At 46.4% G+C, this 17,705-nt stretch overlaps 1 protein-coding gene across 3 annotated transcripts in view; it reads left to right on the top strand.

Annotated features, from left to right (window-relative positions):
- The first annotated feature begins 264 nt into the window (after positions 1-264).
- The window catches only part of sorbs2a (sorbin and SH3 domain containing 2a), an 88,900-nt gene continuing 71,459 nt past the window's right edge, over positions 265-17,705 (top strand). For 2 of the 3 annotated variants that reach the window (XM_039000065.1, XM_039000064.1), the window contains exon 1: positions 265-527. The gene's annotated coding sequence lies outside the window, so the exon portion shown is untranslated. The remainder of the gene's footprint in view (positions 528-17,705) is intronic. The other variant, XM_039000066.1, reaches the window with a different exon arrangement.

Below are 17,705 nucleotides of genomic sequence, written 5' to 3' on the forward strand. Positions count from 1 at the left end.
CCATCATTTATTTTGACTCTGCTGCTTATCCTGACAGAGGAATGCCTGTCTGGTACTTAGCTACTGCCCCACTGGCATTGCTCATGCCTGGGATGGGGAGGTGTGTGTGTGAGCGTGTGGGTTTGTAACTGCGTGATGACTACGTGTATGTATGTATGTATGTATGTAGGCATATATATTCAGAAGCAGATCCTGTCACTTTATCCACCCCCCATACACATTCCCACACACTCTGACCCACCTACTCTAGGGGTAACTTTCCAGTCCTGTAGTTGCAGCATGTCTGTGTCTCAAAATAGCCATATCTCATCACTGCTTCACCTAAACAGGGAACTCTCTCGCTCTCTTCTCTAACTCTGTTTTCCTCTTCTCTCTGTTGCATCTGGGTGCTTCCCAGGAACGGACAGACTAGGCTCTGGATTTAAAGCCTGAGGAGGAGTGCGGAATTCTCCGGAACGAGGGAAGAATTGAGATCACCGATGCCCGTCTCTCCCGAATAAGTCTCCCAGCTTTTGATTTTTATGACGGTAAGATTTTTCTTTTTGCCACTCTTGCACTAGCTGTCTGTACATGAAAGGTAATGAGTTTTTGCTGTGTTTGCAGGTGTAATGTCAGTCAGAGTAGGCTTTGTTTGAACGGACATGCCTCACAAACCATTGGGAGTCGAGCACTTGCGTATCAGTGGACTGGATGTATGATTTTGATAACAATTCATAAGTTGTCATAAAATCAACAATGAGGGCAAAATGAATGGAATAGTCCAGCAGTAATTATGTGCACTCCAAAATTATGAATAATAAACAAGTATTCTTTTTTTTTAAGTCTATTTGCTTTTTGCATTATAGTATTTGATTTTAGTCATTTGTTTTTGATTGAGAACATGCACTTAAAAAAAAAATGGTGATATGATTAGATCGGATACTCTTTGTCTGTTGGAACAGAACAGTACCACTACATCCCAGCACTACACCATAGACAAACCCAACAGTGGACAGGACAAAAATGGTTTAAATTAAAACCAGGATTTAAAACCAGGAACATAGAAATGTCTAACCCAAACCAGGCTCTTCAAATAGTCTACAATATAGCCACAAAAAACAATACGTTGCTTGCAATTTCACCTCTAACACGTCGGCTGCCTGTCAAAATGGTGTATGGACTTTAGGGCTTTCGCCTCTGCAGTCTTGTCAATGCTCATCATGTTTACACAGCCTCGCTGGTCCCGTGCCACTTGTCTGTCTTGAACCCTGATGTGCCATCATATTGCAAATACAACATGGCTAAAATAATGAAAGAGAGGGAGAACGGGGAGAAGATGGAGGCAAAGAGAGAGAGTGACATGGATTTAATTTTGTGTAGTATCCGGAAGGCTTCCATAACTCTAATTTGAACCCATATTGAAAGACAACCGAAACCAACCAATTCCCCAAACCCTCCCCTGCCTTTTCTCTCCCTCTCTCTCCCTCCTACTTCATTCTACCCTTTTCACTTTTTCATCCTGCTCTTTTTCCCCTCCACAATTATCTGTCCATTAGGCCAGTCTCTGAGGTGTTGTGGAATGACACCTTCACCCCACCCACCCCTTGAGTCCACACCCTCACATGCAGAGAGAGAGAGAGAGAGAGAGAGAGAGAGAGAGAGAGAGAGAGAGAGAGAGAGAGAGAGAGAGAGAGAGAGAGAGAGAGAGAGAGAGAGAGAGAGAGAGAGAGAGAGAGAGAGAGAGAGAGAGAGAGAGAGAGAGAGAGAGAGAGAGAGAGAGAGAGAGAGAGAGAGAGAGAGAGAGAGAGAGAGAGAGAGAGAGAGAGAGAGAGAGAGAGAGAGAGGCTCCCTTGTTCCCCCTGACCTCACACACACACAGGGACGCTTTGTTGCATGCCCATTGGCGAATGGTACAAGGACATTTTTACCCCCCCACCACCACACTTTCGGGTGACGATTTCACCTCACAGGGTTGTGTACGCACAGTGTCCACAGTGATCAATCGATAGGGCGTTAATGGATGGAATGTGGTTCAGTGTTATTTACAGGCAAAGGATTTAAATTTAGTTCAGGAAGAAGAGGGCTTGACTGACCAATAGGCAAGAGGACTCAGTTGAAGTATTAGCAGATTTCGGGTTAGGTTGAAAAATGTTGAAGATAAATATGTCTGGTTTGGCAACTCTTGTTTTTTGTTTTTTTATCTTCCTCATACCATGCCGTTTAGGGTCATTTGTTAAAAGGCCCTGTCGTACACAAAGACAAAAGATCTTCCAAAGATTGCTTTGCAGCAAGCAGTGAAAAACAAGCTTCTTGAGTTACAATGCCGTGTAAGAAAGTGAAGCTCGGCAAACACGTATGCACAGATACACCAACACGCATACATAACGACAACCACACGCATACAAACAGTTGCATGCTCACACACGCACACACACACACACACACACACACACACACACACACACACACACACACACACACACACACACACACACACACACACACACACACACACGGAGGTCAGCAAAGACACCCACAAGCACAACAACACCCACAGACCTGCACACACACACACACACTCATTTTCAGTGCGATGTAATGTCTGCTATTGCTTACCGTTAGCTGGGCGAGTAGTGTGTCAGGGTTGTGTCACAGCTAAACTCTTTAGGCCTGTTGCTATTTGATGACGGCGATGAAAATAGAAGTATAATTGTCTGTAACAAGAGCCCAAAACACCAGGAGGGTACTTAAAATATTTTTCTGGTACACAGTCTACCCCACAAGATTGAGACTGGTACCAAAACAAGGGCTCTCCAGTCCAACTATACACACCAAGAGTTTGTCTTTGACATTCTTTACATGTCAAGCCTTTGACTGTCACCTTTCCCAGATACTTTAACCTCTGAGTCTATAAACTTTGTTTGCATCGGTGACCTTTTTTGAGCCACTTGCCCTACGATCTCGCGGGGAGCTTTCAGAGTGTTATGAAGTTGCCCCTTGAAGCTGATCAGAAGACAATTTTGCATTACCCCCTAACCCCTACTCCACCCTCACCTCCAAAGGTTAAGCTGATCTTAGATCAGTGTCTAAGGACAACGACTCGAAACTCAACTCAAAAAGTTAAATGTGGCATCATTACAGAGTGCCTATCCGACAGTAAAGCATCCTGGCCGGGAATATCTTAACTCGCAGAGGTTAGTGTTACCCTCTCCGACACAGATCCTATAAAGTCCCCTCCTGATAGAGCAAGGCGCTAAACCCTAATTGCTCCTGTAAGTCGCTCTGGATAGGAGTGTCTGCTAAATGACTAAAATGTAAATAGACCTCTCTCTGATCCAGAGCCCTCTGGAGGGCAAAGGGCCTGTCTAAGGGACGTAAGTATAACCCACTCGCCCCTCGTTTAAAGACCACCTTATCCTACTCCACGCAGTTCACGCTGGCACCTGGGGAATTCAGTCCGTCTATGGGGAGGTAATACTGTATTGGGTAATTCAGTTCCATCTATGGGGAGGTAATACCGTATTGGATAATTTAGTCCCATCTATGGGGTGGTAATACCGTATTGGGGAATTCAGTCCCATCTATTGGGAGGTAATACCGTATTGGATAATTCAGTCCCATCTATGGGGAGGTAATACCGTATTGGATAATTCAGTCCCATCTATTGGGAGGTAATACCGTATTGGATAATTCAGTCCCATCTATTGGGAGGTAATACCGTATTGGGGAATTCAGTCCCATCTATTGGGAGGTAATACCGTATTGGATAATTCAGTCCCATCTATTGGGAGGTAATACCGTATTGGGGAATTCCGTCCCATCTATTGGGAGGTAATACCGTATTGGATAATTCAGTCCCATCTATGGGGAGGTAATACCGTATTGGGGAATTCAGTCCCATCTATTGGGAGGTAATACCGTATTGGATAATTCAGTCCCATCTATTGGGAGGTAATACCGTATTGGGGAATTCAGTCCCATCTATTGGGAGGTAATACCGTATTGGATAATTCAGTCCCATCTATTGGGAGGTAATACCGTATTGGGGAATTCCGTCCCATCTATGGGGAGGTAATACCGTATTGGATAATTCAGTCCCATCTATGGGGAGGTAATACCGTATTGGGGAATTCAGTCCCATCTATTGGGAGGTAATACCGTATTGGATAATTCAGTCCCATCTATTGGGAGGTAATACCGTATTGGGGAATTCCGTCCCATCTATGGGGAGGTAATACCGTATTGGATAATTCAGTCCCATCTATGGGGAGGTAATACCGTATTGGATAATTCAGTTCCATCTATGGGGAGGTAATACCGTATTGGATAATTTAGTCCCATCTATGGGGTGGTAATACCGTATTGGATAATTCAGTCCCATCTATGGGGAGGTAATACGTATTGGATAATTTAGTCCCATCTATGGGGAGGTAATACCGTATTGGATAATTCAGTCCCATCTATGGGGAGGTAATACCGTATTGGGGAATTCAGTCCCATCTACTGGGAGGTAATACCGTATTGGATAATTCAGTCCCATCTATGGGGAGGTAATACCGTATTGGATAATTCAGTCCCATCTATGGGGAGGTAATACCGTATTGGATAATTTAGTCCCATCTATGGGGAGGTAATACCGTATTGGATAATTCAGTCCCATCTATTGGGAGGTAATACCGTATTGGATAATTCAGTCCCATCTATGGGGAGGTAATACCGTATTGGATAATTCAGTCCCATCTATGGGGAGGTAATACCGTATTGGGGAATTCAGTCCCATCTATGGGGAGGTAATACCGTATTGGATAATTCAGTCCCATCTATGGGGAGTAATATCGTATTGGATAATTCAGTCCCATCTATGGGGAGGTAATACCGTATTGGGGAATCCAGTTCCATCTATGGGGTGGTAATACCGTATTGGATAATTCAGTCCCATCTATTGGGTGGTAATACCGTATTGGATAATTCAGTCCCATCTATGGGGAGGTAATACCGTATTGGGGAATTCAGTTCCATCTATGGGGAGGTAATACCGTATTGGGGAATTCCGTCCCATCTATGGGGTGGTAATACCGTATTGGATAATTCAGTCCCATCTATGGGGAGGTAATACCGTATTGGATAATTCAGTCCCATCTATGGGGAGGTAATACCGTATTGGGGAATTCCGTCCCATCTATGGGGAGGTAATACCGTATTGGGGAATTCAGTTCCATCTATGGGGTGGTAATACCGTATTGGATAATTCAGTTCCATCTATGGGGTGGTAATACCGTATTGGATAATTCAGTCCCATCTATGGGGAGGTAATACCGTATTGGGGAATTCCGTCCCATCTATGGGGAGGTAATACCGTATTGGGGAATTCAGTTCCATCTATGGGGTGGTAATACTGTATTGGATAATTCAGTCCCATCTATGGGGAGGAAATACCGTATTGGGGAATTCAGTTCCATCTATGGGGTGGTAATACCGTATTGGATAATTCAGTCCCATCTATGGGGAGGTAATACCGTATTGGGGAATTCAGTCCCATCTATGGGGAGGTAATACCGTATTGGATAATTCAGTCCCATCTATGGGGAGGTAATACCGTATTGGGGAATTCAGTCCCATCTATGGGGAGGTAATACCGTATTGGGGAATTCCGTCCCATCTAAGCTACAGCTGATCGAGTCAATCTTGTTATGTTGAAATCTACTTCTCTTTTTAATCATGCTTGTCTAGTAGCCTGATTGTAGGTGATGTGAATATCAATGTTATATCCACCATGTATTCATTGAGTGGGGTAATTCATTAGCCATACCGCTAAATTGTCTTTTGCAAGGATGCAGGGAACGCTGTCCCCCTTTGCAGTTGAAGAGAAATTGTCTTAGCATGACATTACCCCTACTGGTTAATTCCCGCAGACAGCCACATTCACCTTCAAAACCATTAGCATTAGCATTGAGCCAGAAAGTTTGAATTCATACGTGTCTCAATTCTCTGCACTGGAAGGGCTATTCTCTTAGCTGTTTCACCCCTCATTCCACATTCCACCTTCAAAACATTTAGCAGTTAACTATTATCATTAGTGATGTAGCATTAGCATTGAGCCTGCCTGAATAATGATCCTCTCTATCCTCCACACTGAAAGGGGATTTCCTTCAGCGCTAGGCTAGCTGCTTCACTCTTACTACCACATTCCCTCCACCTTCAAAGTCGTTAGCAGTTAGTGTTAGCATTAGCATAGGAGTGTTTTAGAATAACGAGGCTCTTTAGCCTGCTGTCCAAAGACTCTGCAGGTCCCCTGTGGGGCTATTTAGCTCTTTGCGCGTCACGAAAGGTCTTCTTTCCAAGGCTAAACACCCAGTTAACAGACGGTGCTCTCGCTCCCAACTCCCCCATAATGTCTGTCTCCTCCGCACCGCCTAGCCGCGAGTAGGAAATGTCAGGCCTATTAAAATGGATGTCAGGTCAGCTTCACAGAGATGGAAAGACGGTATAGAAGCCCTCACCAAGGCTTTTTAATTGCAGGCCTGCAGAGCTTCCGTTTCCTTTTCCACCTAGTTTCTCGCCAATGGATTGATTCGTGTCATGATTTAAAGCGCAGATGAGGAACACTGGCAGTGTTTGGGGCTCAGCCCTCCAAGCATGGAGTTGAAAAGTTCTGTGCCCTATGCCCTCCTAGGACTTCAGAACCTAGAACCCTTCTCAGCAGTGGCCTGTTTTAGGACCCTTATCAGATACTTAGCAGTGACTTTTCACTGATTTTGACTTAGCAACCTTGGCCTGTCAGGAATGCCTGCTGTTTTACAGAGAAAGTCTCTTTATGGAGACTATCTGGCAGGGCAGATAACAAAACTGCTTTGACAGTCAGCCCATGCAGTGTGTCACACAGAGCGATCGAAGGCCCTGTCACATTCCAAGATGGGTTGAAAATGAGAAGTATGGTTTTGAACATAGTTGACAGAGAATTGTTGACTATTGTATCTGAAATAAACTGTTTTGCCATTTCTGCAGCATTCAAGTAGACAATTCCACGAGACTCCATAGGACTGAGCATGGCACTTGACACGTGAAATATGATCATGAGACAGTGGTCAACATTGGGGCTCCGTCATACTATCAGTCCACTGACTCCACTCTTTTCTGTTTTGTTTGTGAGGTCACATGGTGCCAACGTCTGCCAGGTCTATTCATCAGAGTATGCAATATGGACATGATGGCCTGTGGACAGACAGTCCCTCAGTAGAATAATGATTTGAGCTGAAATACCGCCGCTGACGAGGTTCCTCCAGCGTGTCCACTCGCACCAACACACACACACACACACACACACACACACACACACACACACACACACACACACACACACACACACACACACACACACACACACACACACACACACACACACACACACACACACAGAGAGAGTCCTGCCAGACTGCAGACTTTGCAGGTCTACAGAGATGGAGGGACAGACAGAGGAACTGACAGGACCACAGGTAGACAGAATGACAGAGACGGGCAGACATAACAACAGAAAGAGTGCCAAATTGAGCAAGATTTATGGGCAGTCCTTTCACTCCAGGCTACCTTGACTTGTTTATCCCTATCCACATCTCCACACATTGGTAGGGAACCGCATTTTGAATGCATACAAATTACTCATATGATAATTCCCTACTTTTCTGATGAACCGGTTCGATCTGGTTTTGGATAGCAGTCCATCTCTATACTGCAATTACTTCCCGTTAGCGCTAACTGTTAATCGTTATGGCCATGGTCCAGTGGGGTAGAGGAGACCGCAGAGGCAACTCTTGCGGTATTGTTCACTGCTAGAGGACCATTCTGCCATACAGCTTACATAACTAATGCTAATCGTAGCTAGCGCTATTGCTAACGCTAATGCCCTTTCTCTGTTTCTGCCTGACGGGATGGAGTGGTGACCTGAACGAGTCCTATTCTGCTCCCCGTCTCTATTTCTATCTCTCGTTCTCTGTCGTCATGTTTTTTCGCTCTGTCACTTTGCTCCCTCTGCCTCTTTCCCTGTTTTCCATTTTCTTTCTCACTCTCTTTTTCTGTCTTTCTCTCCTCACTCTTCTAATCATCCTCCTGTGCCTCCATAGGTTTCTACTGCTGCTGTATAACAATAAGAGTAGCACAGTGTAATCCCGGACCCACACTGGACAGAAGCAACACCGCAGGTTGTCATATCCAATTGCTTTTCCCCCCAGCCACAGAGCAGGGCCTTGTGTTGCGTAATTGCATTAGCTTACATTAGCGCTCTCAGGGCAGTGGCTACTGCTTGTTGGCGGTTAGCCGCCATAGCAATGATGTGATGCAACCCTGCTGGACAACACCGGGCTCTGTTGTTGCCTCGGACCCAGTATTGGTATTGGGAACGAGGGGGTCAGCGTATTGTCCCCCCCCCCCCCCCCCGGGCTCATTCGTTCACACAGAGGGGGGTCCGCTAATGAGTAGAGAGGTTGAACAAACAGATCCCATGTAACGGGGAGATATTATTTAATTTAAAACTGTTAAGTCCAGTGGAGGGCTTTGTCACGTTCCTGACCTGTTTTCTGTTGTTTTGTATGTGTTTAATTGGTCAGGGCGTGAGTTGGGGTGGGTAGTCTATGTTATGTGTTTTCTATGTTGGGTTAATGGTTTGCCTGGTATGGTTCTCAATTAGAGGCAGGTGTGTGTCGTTTCCTCTGATTGAGAGCCATATTAAGGTAGGTTGTTCTCACTGTTTGTTTGTGGGTGATTGTTCCTGTGTCTGTGTATACCACATGGGACTGTTTCGTTTGTTCGTTCATTTTAGGTAGTCTGTTCCTGTTCGTGCGTTCTTCGTCTATATGTAAGTTCGTTTGTTTCAGGTCTGTTGCCTTCGTTTATTGTTTTGTAGTTTGTTCTAGTGTTTTGTCAGTGTTTCGTCTGTTAAATAAATTCAGTATGTATTCATCACCCGCTGCGCCTTGGTCCGTTCAATCACCACAAAACGAACGTTACAGAATCACCCACCAAACCCGGATCAAGCAGCGGGTTAACGGGCAACAGCGACAGCAGCAGTGGTTCAAGGAGGAATGGACATGGGAGGAGATTCTGGACGGAGAAGGACCCTGGGCAGAGCCAGAGGAGTGTCGCCGCCCAAAAGCGGAGCTGGAGGCATCTAAAGCGGAGAGGCGGCATTATGAGGCGCTAGCAAGGCAGAGCGGCTGGAAGCCCGAGAGGCTCACCCAAAAATTTCTTGGGGGGGGGGGGGGGCTAAAGGGTAGTGTGGCGAGGGCAGGTAGGAAACCTGCGCCCACTTCCCATGCTTACCGTGGAGAGCGAGAGTACGGGCAGACACCGTGTTACGCAGTAGAGCGCATGGTGTCTCCTGTACGTGTTCATAGCCCGGTGCGGGTTATTCCACCTCCCCGTACTAGCCGGGCTAGATTGAGCATTGAGCCAAGTGCCATGAAGCCGGCTCTACATATCTGGCCTCCAGTACGTCTCCTCGGGCCGGTGTACATGGCACCAGCCTTACGAATGGTGTCCCCGGTTCGCCAACACAGCCCAGTGCGGGTTATTCCACCTCCCCGCACTGGACGGGCTACGGGGAGCATTCAACCAGGTAAGGTTGGGCAGGCTCAGTGCTCAAGGGAGCCAGTACGCCTGCACGGTCCGGTATATCCGGCGCCACCTTCCCGCCCCAGCCCAGTACCTCCAGTTCCAGCACCCCGCACTCGCCTTATGGCGCGTGGCCCCAGCCCAGTACCACCAGTGCCTACACCACGCACCAGGCTTCCAGTGCATCTCCAGAGCCCTGTTCCTCCTCCACGCACTCTCCCTGTGGTGCGTGTCTCCAGCCCAGTGCCTCCAGTTCCGGCACCACGCACCAAGCCTCCTGTGCGTCCTCAGAGCCCTGTACGCACTGTTCCTTCTCCTCGCACTCGCCCTGAGGTGCGTGCCCTCAGCCCGGTACCACCAGTGCCGGTACCACGCACCAGGCCTATAGTGCGCCTCGAGAGTCCAGTGTGCCCTGTTCCTGCTCCCCGCACTAGCCTTGAGGTGCGTGTCTCCAGTCCGGTACCACCAGTTCCGGCACCACGCACCAGGCCTACTGTGCGCCTCAGCGGGTCAGAGTCGTCCGTCTGCCCAACGCCGCCTGCACTGCTCGTCTGTCCAGCGCCGTCTGAGCTGCCTGCCTGCCCAGTGCCGTCTGAACTGCCTGCACTGCTCGTCTGCTCAACGCCGCCTGCACTGCTCGTCTGTCCAGCGCCGTCTGAGCTGCCTGCCTGCCCAGCGCCGTCTGAACTGCCTGCGCTGCTCGTCTGCTCAACGCCGCCTGCACTGCTCGTCTGCCCAGCGCCGTCTGAGCCATCCGTCTGCCCAGCGCCGTCTGAGCCATCCGTCTGCCCAGCGCCGTCTGAGCCATCTGTCTGCCTAGCGCCATCTGAGCCATCTGTCTGCCCAGCGCCATTAGAGCCGCCCGTCTGTCCCGAGCCATTAGAGCCGTCCGTCAGTCAGGAGCCATTAGAGCCGTCCGTCAGTCAGGAGCTGCCAGAGCCGCCAGCCAGTCAGGAGCTGCCAGAGCCGCCAGCCAGTCAGGAGCTGCCAGAGCCGCCAGCCAGTCAGGAGCTGCCAGAGACGCCAGCCAGTCAGGAGCTGCCAGAGACGCCAGCCAGTCAGGAGCTGCCAGAGACGCCAGCCAGTCAGGAGCTGCCAGAGACGCCAGCCAGTCAGGAGCTGCCAGAGACGCCAGCCAGTCAGGAGCTGCCCTTCAGTCATGAGCTGCCCTTCAGTCATGAGCTGCCCTTCAGTCCGGAGCTGCCACTCAGTCCGGAGCTGCCACTCAGTCCGGAGCTGCCATTCAGTCCGGAGCTGCCATTCAGTCCGGAGCTGCCATTCAGTCCGGAGCTGCCATTCAGTCCGGAGCTGCCATTCAGTCCGGAGCGGCCATTCAGTCCGGAGCTGCCATTCAGTCCGGAGCTGCCATTCGTCCTGAGTTGTCCCTCTGTCCTGAGCTACCTCTTTGTCCTGAGCTACCTCTTTGTCCTGCACTACCTCTTTGTCCTGAGCTACCTCTCTGTCCTGAGTTGTCTCCTCTATTTTAGAGGGGCGTTGGTGACGGTTCCTGGACCATGGTCGGGGGCGAGGGTCGCCACTCAAAGGACGCTAAGGAGGGGGACAAAGACAGTAGTGGAGTGGTGTCCTCGTCCACCGCCGGAGCCGCCACCGCGGACAGATGCCCACCCAGACCCTCCCCTTGAGTTTTAGGGGTGCGCCCGGAGTTCGCACCTTGAGGGGGGGGTTCTGTCACGTTCCTGACCTGTTTTCTGTTGTTTTGTATGTGTTTAATTGGTCAGGGCGTGAGTTGGGGTGGGTAGTCTATGTTATGTGTTTTCTATGTTGGGTTAATGGTTTGCCTGGTATGGTTCTCAATTAGAGGCAGGTGTGTGTCGTTTCCTCTGATTGAGAGCCATATTAAGGTAGGTTGTTCTCATTGTTTGTTTGTGGGTGATTGTTCCTGTGTCTGTGTATACCACATGGGACTGTTTCGTTTGTTCGTTCATTTTAGGTAGTCTGTTCCTGTTCGTGCGTTCTTCGTCTATATGTAAGTTCGTTTGTTTCAGGTCTGTTGCCTTCGTTTATTGTTTTGTAGTTTGTTCTATTGTTTTGTCAGTGTTTCGTCTGTTAAATAAATTCAGTATGTATTCATCACCCGCTGCGCCTTGGTCCGTTCAATCACCACAAGACGAACGTTACAGGCTTGTTGGGGATCAAATGTGATATGGGGTCTAAGCAGTTTGATATTTTCATTTTAGTCATTTAGCAGACGCTCTTATCCAGAGTGACTTACAGGAGCAATAAGGGTGAAGTGTCTTGCTCAAGGGCACATGGACAGATTTACTATCCCAAAGCATCTTATAGCTCTTTTAGTAAAGAGGCGTGGGCTAAAGGGGTTCTCAAGTCTTCTACACTTCAGCTGCCTATTTGGCCGGGGCTGTGACTGAATTGTCATACTACATACTGTTTAGTGAATACTACTTTAGGACTGTAAATAAATAAATAGTATAAGGATTCTGGGAATTCTGGAGTTGCCTATTTGGCTAGGCCTTTGACCGAGTTATCATAAATGTACTATGTATACTGAACAAAAATATAAACGTAACATGTAAAGTGTTGGTTTTATGAGCTGAAATAAAAGATCCCAGAAATTTTCCACACGCACAAAAAGCTTATTTCTCTCACATTTTGTGCACAGATTTGTGGATTTGCAAATTGTTGGTTTTCACAACCAAAGGATTTCTGCACAAACTGTCAGAAACCATCTCAGGGAAAATCATCTGTGTGCTCGCCGTCCACACCAGGGTCGTGACCTGACTACAGTTCGGTGTCGTAACTGACTTCAGTGGGCAAATGCTCGATGGCCACTGGCACGCTGGAGAAGTGTGCCCTTCACAGATGAATCCTGGTTTCAACTGTACCGAGCAGATGGCAGACGCCATGCATGGTGTCGTGTGGTTGTGCGGCTTGCTGACATAGTTGTGAACAGAGTGCCCCGTGGTGGTGGGGTTATGGTATGGGCAGGCATAAGCTACGGACAAGGAACACAATTGCATTTTAGCGATGCCAAATTTAATGCACAGAGATACCATGATGAGATGCTGAGACCCCACTGTCGTGCCGTTCATCCGCCGCCATCACCTTATGTTTCAGCGTGATAATGAACGGTCCCATGTCGCAAGGATCTGTACACAATTCCTGGAAGCTGAAAATGTCCCAGGCCTGACTGCTCACCAGACATGGCACCCATTGAGCATGTGTGGTATGCTCTGGTTTGATGTGTACGACAGCGTGTTCCAGTTCCTGACAATATCCAGCGACTTTGCACAGCCATTGAAGAGGAGTGAGACAACATTGCACAGGCCACAATCAAAAGCCTAATCAACTATATGTAAAGGAGATGTGTCGCATTGCATAAGGCAAATTGTGTTCACACCATATACTGACTGGTTTTCTGATCCACGCTCCTACTTTATTCCCAGTCAAATCAAATCAACGTTTATTTGTCACGTGCACTGAATACAACAGGTCTAGGTAGACCTTACAGTGAAATGCTTACTTACAGGCTCTAACCAACAGTGCAAAAAAGCTATTAGGTGAACTCCATAGATTAGGGCCTAATGCATTTATTTAAATTTACTGATTTCCTTATACGAACTAATTCAGTAAAATTATTGAAATTGTTGCATGTTGCGTTTTATTTTTGTTCAGTGTAGTAATACAAGCTACCAAATATTGAGAATTCTTGGAAAAGGTATTCTTTATCTCAATGGCAATTCCTGATTTTTAAAGGCTGAATAAAAAGTCAGAGTGCTGATTTACAGTGCATCCATGTCTGTTGTCTGTAACTTGTGAGGTGTGGAAACACTTTGTTGCTTTTATGAATTTTGTCTTGCTGCTTTTTGTTCTATGTTGCTCTGTCTGTATGCTACGTCTTGTTCCATGCTGCTATTGTCTATATTGTAATTGTTTTTAATAACCTGCCCAGGGACTGCGGTTGAAAATTAGCCGGCTGGCTAAAACCGGCACTTTTACTGAAACGTTGATTAATGTGCACTGTCCCTGTAAAAATAAAATAAACTCAATTCATAAACAGATACCTTATTTACATAAGTATTCAGACCCTTTGCTATGATACTCTAAATGGTTTCTGTTGATCATCCTTGATGTTTCTGCAACTTGATTGGAGTCCACCTGTGGTAAATTCAATTGATTGGACATGATTTGGAAAGGCACACACCTGTCTATGTAAGGTCCCACAGTTGACATAGCACGTCAGAGCAAAAACTAAGCCATGAGGTTGAAGGAATTGCCCATAGAGCTCCGAGACAGGATTATGTCAAGGCACAGATATGGGGGAAGGGTACCAAAAGAATTCTGCAGCATTGAAGGTCCCCAAGAACACAGTGGCCTCCATCATTCTTAAATGGAAAAAGTTTGGAACAACCAAGACTCTTCCTAGAGCTGGCTGACTGGCCAAACTGAGCAATCGGGCAAGAAGGGCCTTGGTCAGGGAGGGGACCCTAAAGGACTCTCACAACATGAGAAACAAGATTCTCTGGTCTGATGAAACCAAGATTGAACTCTTGGGCCTCTCGAGTGATCTGCTAGCTGTGCCACCAGAGGTTCTGGGTTCAAGCCCAGGCTCTGTCGCAGCCGGCCACGACCGGGAGGTCCATGGGGCGACGCACAATTGGCCCAGCGTCGTCCGGGTTAGGGAGGGTTTGGACGGCAGGGATATCCTTGTCTCATCGCGCACTAGCGACTCCTGTGGCGGGCCGGGCGCAGTGCACGCTGACCAGGTCGCCTGGTGTACGGTGTTTCCTCCGACACATTGGTGCGGCTGGCTTCCGGGTTGGATGTGCATGGTGGAAGCAGTGCAGCTAGGTTGGGTTGTGTTTTGGAGGACGCATGGCTCTCGACCTTCGCCTCTCCGAGTCCGTACGGGAATTGCAGCGATGAGACAAGACTGTAACTACTACCAATTGGATACCACATAATTGGGGAGAAAAAAGGGGTAAAAAAAACCTATTGAACTCTTTAGCCTGAATGCTGAGCGTCACGTCTGGAGGAAATCTGGCACCATCCCTACGGTGAAGCATGGTGGTGGCAGCATCATGTTGTGGAGATGTTTTTCAGCGGCAGTGACTGGGAGACTAGTCAGGATCGAAGGAAAGATGAACGGAGCAAAGTACAGAGAGATCCTTGATGAAAATCTACTCAAGAGCGCTCAGGACCTCAGACTGGGGCGAAGGTTCACCTTCCAACAGGACAGCGACCAGCCAAGACAACACAGGAGTCTCTTCGAGACAAGTCTCTGAATGTCTTTGAGTGGCCCAGCCAGAGTCCGGACTTGAACCCGATCGAACATCTCTGGAGAGACCTGAAAATAGCTATGCAGCAACACTCCCCATCCAATCTGACAGAGCTTTAGAGGATCTGCAGAGAAGAATGGGAGAAACTCCCCAAATACAGGTGTGCCAAGTAGAGGTCGACCGATTATGATTTTTCAACGCCGATACCGATTATTGGAGGACCAAAAAAGCCGATACCGATTAATAAGCCGATTTAAAAAAAAATATATATATAATAATTTAAATTAAAATGTATTTGTAATAATGACAATTACAACAATACTGAATGAACACTTATTTTTAACTTAATATAATACATCAATAAAATGAAACATGTTCAATTTGGTTTAAATAATGCAAAAACAAAGTGTTGGAGACGCTAACGTTTAAAAAAGCTAACGTTTAAGTTCCTTGCTCAGAACATGAGAACATATGAAAGATGGTGGTTCCTTTTAACATGAGTCTTCAATGTTCCCAGGTAAGAAGTTTTAGGTTGTAGTTATTATAGGAATTATAGGACTATTTCTCTCTATACCATTTGTATTTCATATACATTTGACTATTGGATGTTTTTATAGGCACTTTAGTATTGCCAGTGTAACAGTATAGCTTCCGTCCCTCTCCTCGCCCCTACCTGGGCTCGAACCAGGAACACATCGACAACAGCCACCCTCGAAGCATCGTTACCCATCGCTCCACAAAAGTTGCGTTCCCTTTCAGAGCAAGGGGAACAACTACTCCAAGTCTCAGAGCTAGTGACGTCACTGATTGAAACGCTATTTGCGCGCACCCCGCTAACTAGCTAGCCATTTCACATCGGTTACACCAGCCTCATCTCGGGAGTTGATAGGCTTGAAGTCATAAACAGCTCAATGCTTGAAGCATTGCGAAGAGCTGCTGGCAAACGCAGGAAAGTGCTGTTTGAATGAATGCTTACGAGCCTGCTGCTGCCTACCATCAATCAGTCAGACTGCTCTATCAAATATCAAATCATAGACTTAATTATAACATAATAACACACAGAAATACGAGCCTTTGGCTCATTAATATGGTCAAATCCGGAAACTATCATTTCGAAAACAAAACGTTTATTCAGTGAAATACGGAACCGTTCCGTATTTTATCTAACGGGTGGCATCCCTAAGTCTAAATATTTCTGTTACACTGTACAACCGTCAATGTTATGTCATAATTATGTACAATTCTGGCAAATTAATGACTGTCTTTGTTAGGAATAAATGGACTTCACACAGTTCGCAACGAGCCAGGCGGCCCAAACTGCTGCATATACCCTGACTGCTTGCACAGAACGAAAGAGAAGTGACACAATTTCCCTAATTATAAGAAATTCATGTTAGCAGGCAATATTAACTAAATATGCAGGTTTAAAAATATATACTTGTGTATTGATTTTAAGAAAGGCATTGATGTTTATGGTTAGGTTTGGTGCAACGACAGTGCTAAATCATCACCCGTTTGGCGAAGTAGGCTGTGATTCGATGAGAAATTAACAGGCGCTGCATCGATTATATGCAACGCAGGACACGCTAGATAAACTAGTAATATCATCAACCATGTGTAGTTAACTAGTGATTATGTGAAGATTGATTGTTTTTTATAAGTTTAATGCTAGCTAGCAACTTACCTTGGCTTCTTGCTGCCCTCGCGTAACAGGTAGTCAGCCTGCCACGCAGGCTCCTCGTGGAGTGCAATGTAAGGCAGGTGGTTAGAGCGTTGGACTAGTAACCGGAAGGTTGCAAAAACGAATCCCCGAGCTGACAAGGTAAAAATCTGTCGTTCTGCCCCTGAACAAGGCAGTTAACCCACCGTTCCTAGGCTGTGTTTTTAACTGACTTGCCTAGTTAAATAAAGGTGTAAAAATAAGGTGTCCAAAAAATACCGATTTCCGATTGTTATGAAAACCTGAAATCGGCCCTAATTAATCGGCCATTCCGATTAATCGGCCAAGCTTGTAGCGTCATACCCTAAAAGACTCGAGGCTGTAATCTCTGCCAAAGGCGATTCAACAAAGTACTGAGTAAAGGCTCTGAATACTTATGTAAATGTGATATTTCAATTGTTATTTAAAACTTCTTATGGCTGAGATCCCGTTAACGGGATCGATATGACAACAGCCAGTGAAAGTGCAGTGCGCCAAATTCAAAACAACAGAAATCCCATAATTCAAATTCCTCAAACATACAAGTATTTCACACCATTTTAAAGATACACTTCTTGTTAATCCCACCACAGTGTCCGATTTCAAATAGGCTTTACGGCAATACTGCCCCCAGCCATAGAAGTAAAAAAAAATGTCTAATCCTGTTTTTGCTTTTTGCATGACAGGAGCTAGCTGATGGGCACATTTTAATTTACACATTTCTAGATCAGATGTTGCTCTTAGAGAACGTGTTGACTGTGTGGACAGCAGTGGGGTTTTACTGACTTTGGATCAGTGCTTCTACACCTGCATTGCATGCTGTTTGGGGTTTTAGGCTGGGTTTCTGTACAGCACTTTGAGATATCAGCTGATGTAAGAAGGGCTTTATAAATACATTTGATTTGAATAAACTGTTCTAATCCTGGATTACGACCCACATTTTCATCTATTTCCTTCTCAGGAATTGTTCAGTACAGCAGTGGAGCTTTTGTATTGTGTTTTGTTTATTGTTTCGGGTTTATCTGATTTTTATTGCAAAGCTCAATGGGAATCATGCTTTTCCTCAGACAATACCGCTTAGAAGTGCCGCACTAAAATACCCACATCTGAAACCACAATTTGACCTTTTTACATTCTCTTTGCTTTTGTATTTTTTTTTGGTTCACTGA

This window comes from Salvelinus namaycush, chromosome 8 (assembly GCF_016432855.1).
Source record: "Salvelinus namaycush isolate Seneca chromosome 8, SaNama_1.0, whole genome shotgun sequence".
NCBI classification, from domain to species: Eukaryota; Metazoa; Chordata; class Actinopteri; order Salmoniformes; family Salmonidae; genus Salvelinus; species Salvelinus namaycush.